Source organism: Diadema antillarum, unplaced genomic scaffold, assembly GCF_040938485.1.
Source record: "Diadema antillarum isolate AM-2024a unplaced genomic scaffold, OU_Dant_1.0 seq00000570_RagTag, whole genome shotgun sequence".
NCBI lineage: Eukaryota > Metazoa > Echinodermata > Echinoidea > Diadematoida > Diadematidae > Diadema > Diadema antillarum.
In genome coordinates this window covers 1,439,448-1,445,447 of record NW_027271508.1, presented here as the reverse complement: position 1 = coordinate 1,445,447, position 6,000 = coordinate 1,439,448, and the positions used below count along the sequence as shown (strand labels likewise).

At 35.0% G+C, this 6,000-nt stretch overlaps 1 protein-coding gene across 1 annotated transcript in view; it reads left to right on the top strand.

Moving 5' to 3' along the window:
• The first annotated feature begins 851 nt into the window (after positions 1-851).
• The window catches only part of LOC139735365 (uncharacterized), a 111,243-nt gene continuing 106,094 nt past the window's right edge, over positions 852-6,000 (top strand). The window contains exon 1 of the mRNA XM_071646116.1: positions 852-1,076. The gene's annotated coding sequence lies outside the window, so the exon portion shown is untranslated. The remainder of the gene's footprint in view (positions 1,077-6,000) is intronic.

Below are 6,000 nucleotides of genomic sequence, written 5' to 3'. Positions count from 1 at the left end.
TGCTTTTAATTATGCTGTTTTTAAGATTATTCTACTTTTTGAGCTGTTTAAGCTGACATTGAAAAATATTGTCTGTTTTGACTCATTGCGCTATTTATGTCATTAAACAGATAGAAAATCCAGTAATAGCACAGACAGTTTGCGAAGTGTAAATTGCAGATAGAACAAACAGCATGCAGTGCCTTGTTAGATCATTAAGCAAATATTTGCTCTGAAATTTTATCATTCAAACAATCATGCATGATAATTATCTGCAAGTTTGCAGGTGTGAATTAGATTATCGAACATCATTGATAGGGAATCGTTCTAGGATATGAAGCAATGATGAAGAATACTGAATTTATAAAGATTAGAAAAGCTTTGTAGAGATATAAAAGATGCATCACAATTTATGATTGTGGGAGGTCTCTACGTGCAACATACATAATGAAAATAGTGATTGAAACTATACAATGGAAAGTTGAATATAGTTTAAAACAAGTTAAGAAATGGGTTCAAAGATGTATTTACTACCTTAAAGAAGTAAATCCATCCTGTAACTGCGTGTTATGGTTAGGGTTAGGGTTTACTGTTTCACTTTGTCCCTTTATTTCTTGTTTGCCTGTAATTCACATTTTGTACAAGTTGAGCCTGGAACATTTAACATTTCGATGGATTTGGCGTATGTTGTTATCATTATTATTTATTATAATACAGTTCGTGATTATTCAACCATCCTTTTACCAACACTATGTGTCTGAAATACTAGACTACACAATAGTAGCAATTTTTCCCTAGGAATCCCTCGATGTGCGTGTGGCAGGCAAGCTTGCAGCCAGCGCTACCGTGCATGCCGGCTAGCGAAAGGAACGTATAATCGTGGGCACCGACTAAATTGACCCCTGTGATACCAACGAAATACACTCGAAGGATCCTTTGAAGCTCTGTATTTTTTGCGACAATGTAACAGTTTGACAGCTTAATTACGAGAGGATGAGGGTTGTGGCAGAACGGACGGTATTATGTAGAGGGGAAGATTCAATAGACGTGGGATGTCAGAGATTTGGACGGCAGTGAGAAGCGGAGATGTGGAAAAGGTGAGTAAGTAGCAATACCGGAATACGATAGCTTTGCCGTGGATACGCGCACACCTATCTCTACAAGTATTAACATACCTCATCGCTCCATATTCCATACAGTCTTCACAAGCTTGTCTCTCACTCAGTTCTTGTTATCATGTATGCCGGAGAACAGCTGTGTTTTATACTGTCAGAGGGTTGGAAAAAAGCCTCATCTACCATGCTACATCATGCTTGACATTGAGAGGAGAAGAGAGAGTTTCTTCTCAAACTGGTATTTTTTGTTTATTTGTCTGCCATGCTGTTTCGGTGGCATTGTCATTGAACTGGAAAGATTTTGTTAGTGAATGATTTTGATAATTGTTAAAATGCTGTGGAGTCGACGGAGACAGATGTGAGTGAAAATTTCCATATATCTTACTAAGTTTCAAGGTTTTTCTGTCGGAAATTTGGTTCCTGATCCCTCAAATATTTAACTGGTGGCATCATAAGAGCTGGAAAGGATTATATTGATATTATCTTGATGTCCTGTCTTGATGGGGGGATAGATAGATTATATTGATAAAATTTAAAGGAATGTGCTTTCACATACGATGTCATCATCTGTGCAGGCTGTCATTTCCTTTTAAGATGAAATGGAAATTTATAAGCATTACAACATTATCATCTTAATACCTCATAAGGGTATTGCAAACTTGGCCAAAGCTATCATTCTCCAAGAACATTTTTTTCCCCATTTCTTGGTCTTAGCCAGACCTGTTATCATGTGTGATGTTGCTTATCTGTAATATCTGGCCACGTGTAGAGAAATAAGGGAGAAAAAAGATGGGGACTCCTCTTCACTTTCTTTTTTGTCTCTTCCATGACATTAGGCAAGGTAACTACTTGAAAGATATTGTGCAGTAAATGTATTTTTCATTGTGAAACTGATTGGCTTCATGCTTCAATAGTTTTAGTAAGGCTTCCATGTTAATATGATGATTTCCTACATAGTGGGGCAATTGCAGTATGCAGACCATGTGCAGAAACCTTGCATCTTTTGGCACGAAAATGCAAAGTGCAAATCTACCAGAAATTGTGAATATAACATTATATATCATCAGAATAATTAGCTTTTATGGCTGAATACTGGGCAGAATTGTTATTTTACCTTCAAAAGTTTAGTGCCAACATGTACAGTCATCCTATTAAGAGTGTGATGCTGTACATTGTTCATGGAAGATGCATGGATTATATCTGAGCGTATGCATGTATTCATAATGCATAGGTGTGTGTTTGAGTACCATGCATATTGTATCTTGCCAATATGTTGTGATGACTGATGTGTTAGTTATGTGTTTAATCACCCCACCCAGTTTGATTTATATGTTTCCACTACCTGCACCAACCAAGCAAGAAATTCTTCACGCCTCTGCACATTGTCTCACGGCATCCACAGTATTAAGAACAGGGTACTTCAACCCATTTGCCAACTTGCCCAAGGCAACTTAAACTATAACTACTGGGCAAGTAAAATGAATTTCCACTGGCTTGATCGAAGTATCAGACCAATGAGCAAAGGCCAATTTAGCGTAAGTGGGAGAAGTACCTGTACTCTTTGCAATGCTCTGTCGAGTAACAAGCACAGTTTCCTCGTGTGTATCCAAGCATAACAGTGTAAAGAATTTCTCATGATTTATTGCTCACACCAAAGAATGTTGTATGCCATGGATATTCTTTCTTGTGAAGGGTGATATTTTCCTTTTTTTTTTTTAATTTGGTTGAACTGTAAACCAGAGGAAAACCCATAATGGCCTGTGGATTGATGCTATATTCGAAATTTAATTTTGTTTTAAGATCAATAGAAAAGGTTCACTGAAATATTCTTATAAAATTCTGCTCTGTGGGTAATCTATACAACACATGTAGTTTGTGACGATCAGCTGTTGGTGATAACACTTTGCCATCAGGGACTGTGACTGTCCAAAGCTGAAATGATTAATAATATTGAACTTGATGTTTGAATTAGTTATGGGTGAATTCAAAATTTTGGACATCATGTACATATATAGAATATTTGTTTTTTCTTCTTTTAAAGCACTTTCTTTATTTTGTGTTGGTTGTTATTTTTGTGTAATTACACAGATATACATGTACATGTGCTAAAGTTAAAGGTCAAAGGTCAAGAGACTATGTTAATTGAATGTGATATTCCTTTTTTGTGGAGGACTTCCTGATTTAAAATTGCTTTTAAACAGATGCTTTCAGTTCTTCATCTGACTGAAAAATGAATTATTCTGACTGAAAAATGAATTATAAAAAGATTTTTGTCTTCACTCCTACAAAATCACCACTAAATATAGATTTGGTTCTAAAGAGCTGCATTTTACCGTAGCATGATTACATACCAGTACTCTGGAGATACAATTTGTAATGTCCAATGATTGAGAAATTTGAACTTGTTCACAGCAGTAGTTTTTCCCTTTCTGATACAAGTTGTACATATCACATGGCAGCACACTGAAATGCTTTCAACAGAAAATTTGTTGGAAAAGAATTATTTGAATGAAAGAAGTGAAAGAATTATGGGACAGTATTCCCAAAGTAAAAAATTATAGAGTGATCGCATAGAATTATAAGTAATGAAATACATGTAAGTATAATGTCAAGCCCCCCCCCCCCCCAAAAAAAAAAAATAAATAAATAAATAAATGCAATAATGCAATTTTTAAAATTAACAGACATTTTCCCAAGTTACCCTCCCCAGACTGAATATGAAGAGATTCCACGTCCATTTGATGTTGTCAGTGACTGCAAGGGAATAATTGCAAATTCATATAGTATGTACACTTTGTGCTGTGTTTTAATACAATTTACAAAGGAAACAGTGAAGCGATTGTTTAAGTCATGTCATCAACATACAGTTGCAGTATAGAAATAGCTATATATTGAACTGGTTACTATAGGTAGCTGTGTTAACTTACAAACTTTCACATTAAAACATGAATTGATTTTAATAATATTAATGGATCTTACACTGTTGTGATAAATATCATCCAATAACAGCCTTCTCTTCAAATAGTAGATTCTCTTCCTATTATAATCATCAGGTAACATAAGCAAGACAAGATGTACTTTAAATAACTTGAAATACATGTATATCCTGTGGAACTTAAGGGCTGAATCTCACTTGAAAAAGTCTATAAGTATCAGAAAAGTTAGAGAGCCAGGAAAAATGGTCTGCTTTTGTGTGTGTGTGTGTGTGTGTGTGTGCGTGTGTGAAATTAATGGTATTGAAGTAATATGTCTATATAGCAAATGCTTAATTTCAAAAATTCATCATGTTCAAATTGACTTCCTATTGTATAATTATAAAAAATGCAATGAGAGGGAGCATTTTCCCCATGAGGAAGTTTATTGCTCACCCATGTATCTTACTAATAGTGTAATGTATTCAAATTTCCTACCATGAGTGATGCCAAGTGTAGATTTGTCACTATGAGGTAGGTGGAAATGCCGAATTTGTGTCAGGTAAAGTTTAATTGAGCATCATGTGGCCTCCCCAAGCAGTGAATTCAAAGCTATGAACAGCTTGATAGATATGTCGGGATGCGATCACATTCTGTTTGGAGCAGGATATTTCTATGATGCAAGGGCTTCATCTCTCTCCCTTGCTCCCTCATCGTCCCAGGCACCTGCTATCATCCTGATTAGAGGCTGGCCTGGGCCAGAACGGGCTCATTGCCAGAGTCAGGCATACACAATGAGACTCATCCTCATTAACCTCTTGCTGGAGAATGGCTGCATGTGGAAGATCTGTGGAAAGACATGCAACTACAACAGAAGCCACCCCCCCCCCCCCCCCCACCTAAAAAAAAAGAGAGATAAAATAAAATAAAATAAAAATAAATAAATAAAAAAAATTAAAAATCCAAAAAAAATAAGTGACACTAGTTAGATTCTTCTGTTGGCTTACAGGTGAATAGTTTCATTTTGGCTATGATATGTCTCAAATCAATGAAATCCTTGGTCTTTGGAGAATGACAAACAGTATGACATTCTACAAATAACATAGTTTTTGTATCTATAATACAAAGAGTTTTGATGCAAAAACAGTGACACCATTCTTAATTTTTCTAAAGGGAGGTCATCAAATAAACAAAAATAAACTCTTATCAATCATGCTGCACTCATTACATAACGAATATTTTCAGCATATTATTAAAATCATCACATATACATTTTTCTTTGTTTTAATCTCAGATTAAGCGGTAAAAGTCAAATGATACAAATGGATATGCATCTGTTTTCTCAGTTAAACTCTCAATATATTGACCTAAATGTTTATATTTAGTATGATAACCAATAAAATCAAAGAATATTGATCTTCAAAACATGGTTATACACATGGTTGTTCAGACTCTAAGCTTTCTGAAGATATTGTAACTTGTCCCACTCTTACTACCAGAATCTACCACAGAACGAGAAGTTGGCCACCTGAGTCATGAGAAACTTGGCTTTGAAGTATAAGCAGTCAAGGAAATTGGGCATTTAAACATTGAAGATGAATCTAAAACACCAGATTATCATCCTTCAGAAACATCAGGTTTCTTATTTAAAATGTTTTTGAATCTGTTAATTATCTTGCTGCTTGTAACTAAAATTCCAATAAATGTTTACTCACACCACACGATATTTGTCATTTTTTGTTCAAAATTGTGACAATTCTTTGCTGTGTTAATGTAACTCCCCCATGTAGACACAAAAAGTTTGGAGTATCATTCATATTCATGTCATCCTGTGTTATAAGGATGTTATAGTTTTGGTTGAGATGGGGATTCAAGTAATAACTTTTTTGAGATAATTAGAAACCACTTAGATGAAATATTAAAGAGCAGACAATTGAAACAGAAATTCAAAGCTTCTGTAATGAAAATCGATTTTGAAATGTTTGAGATTTATA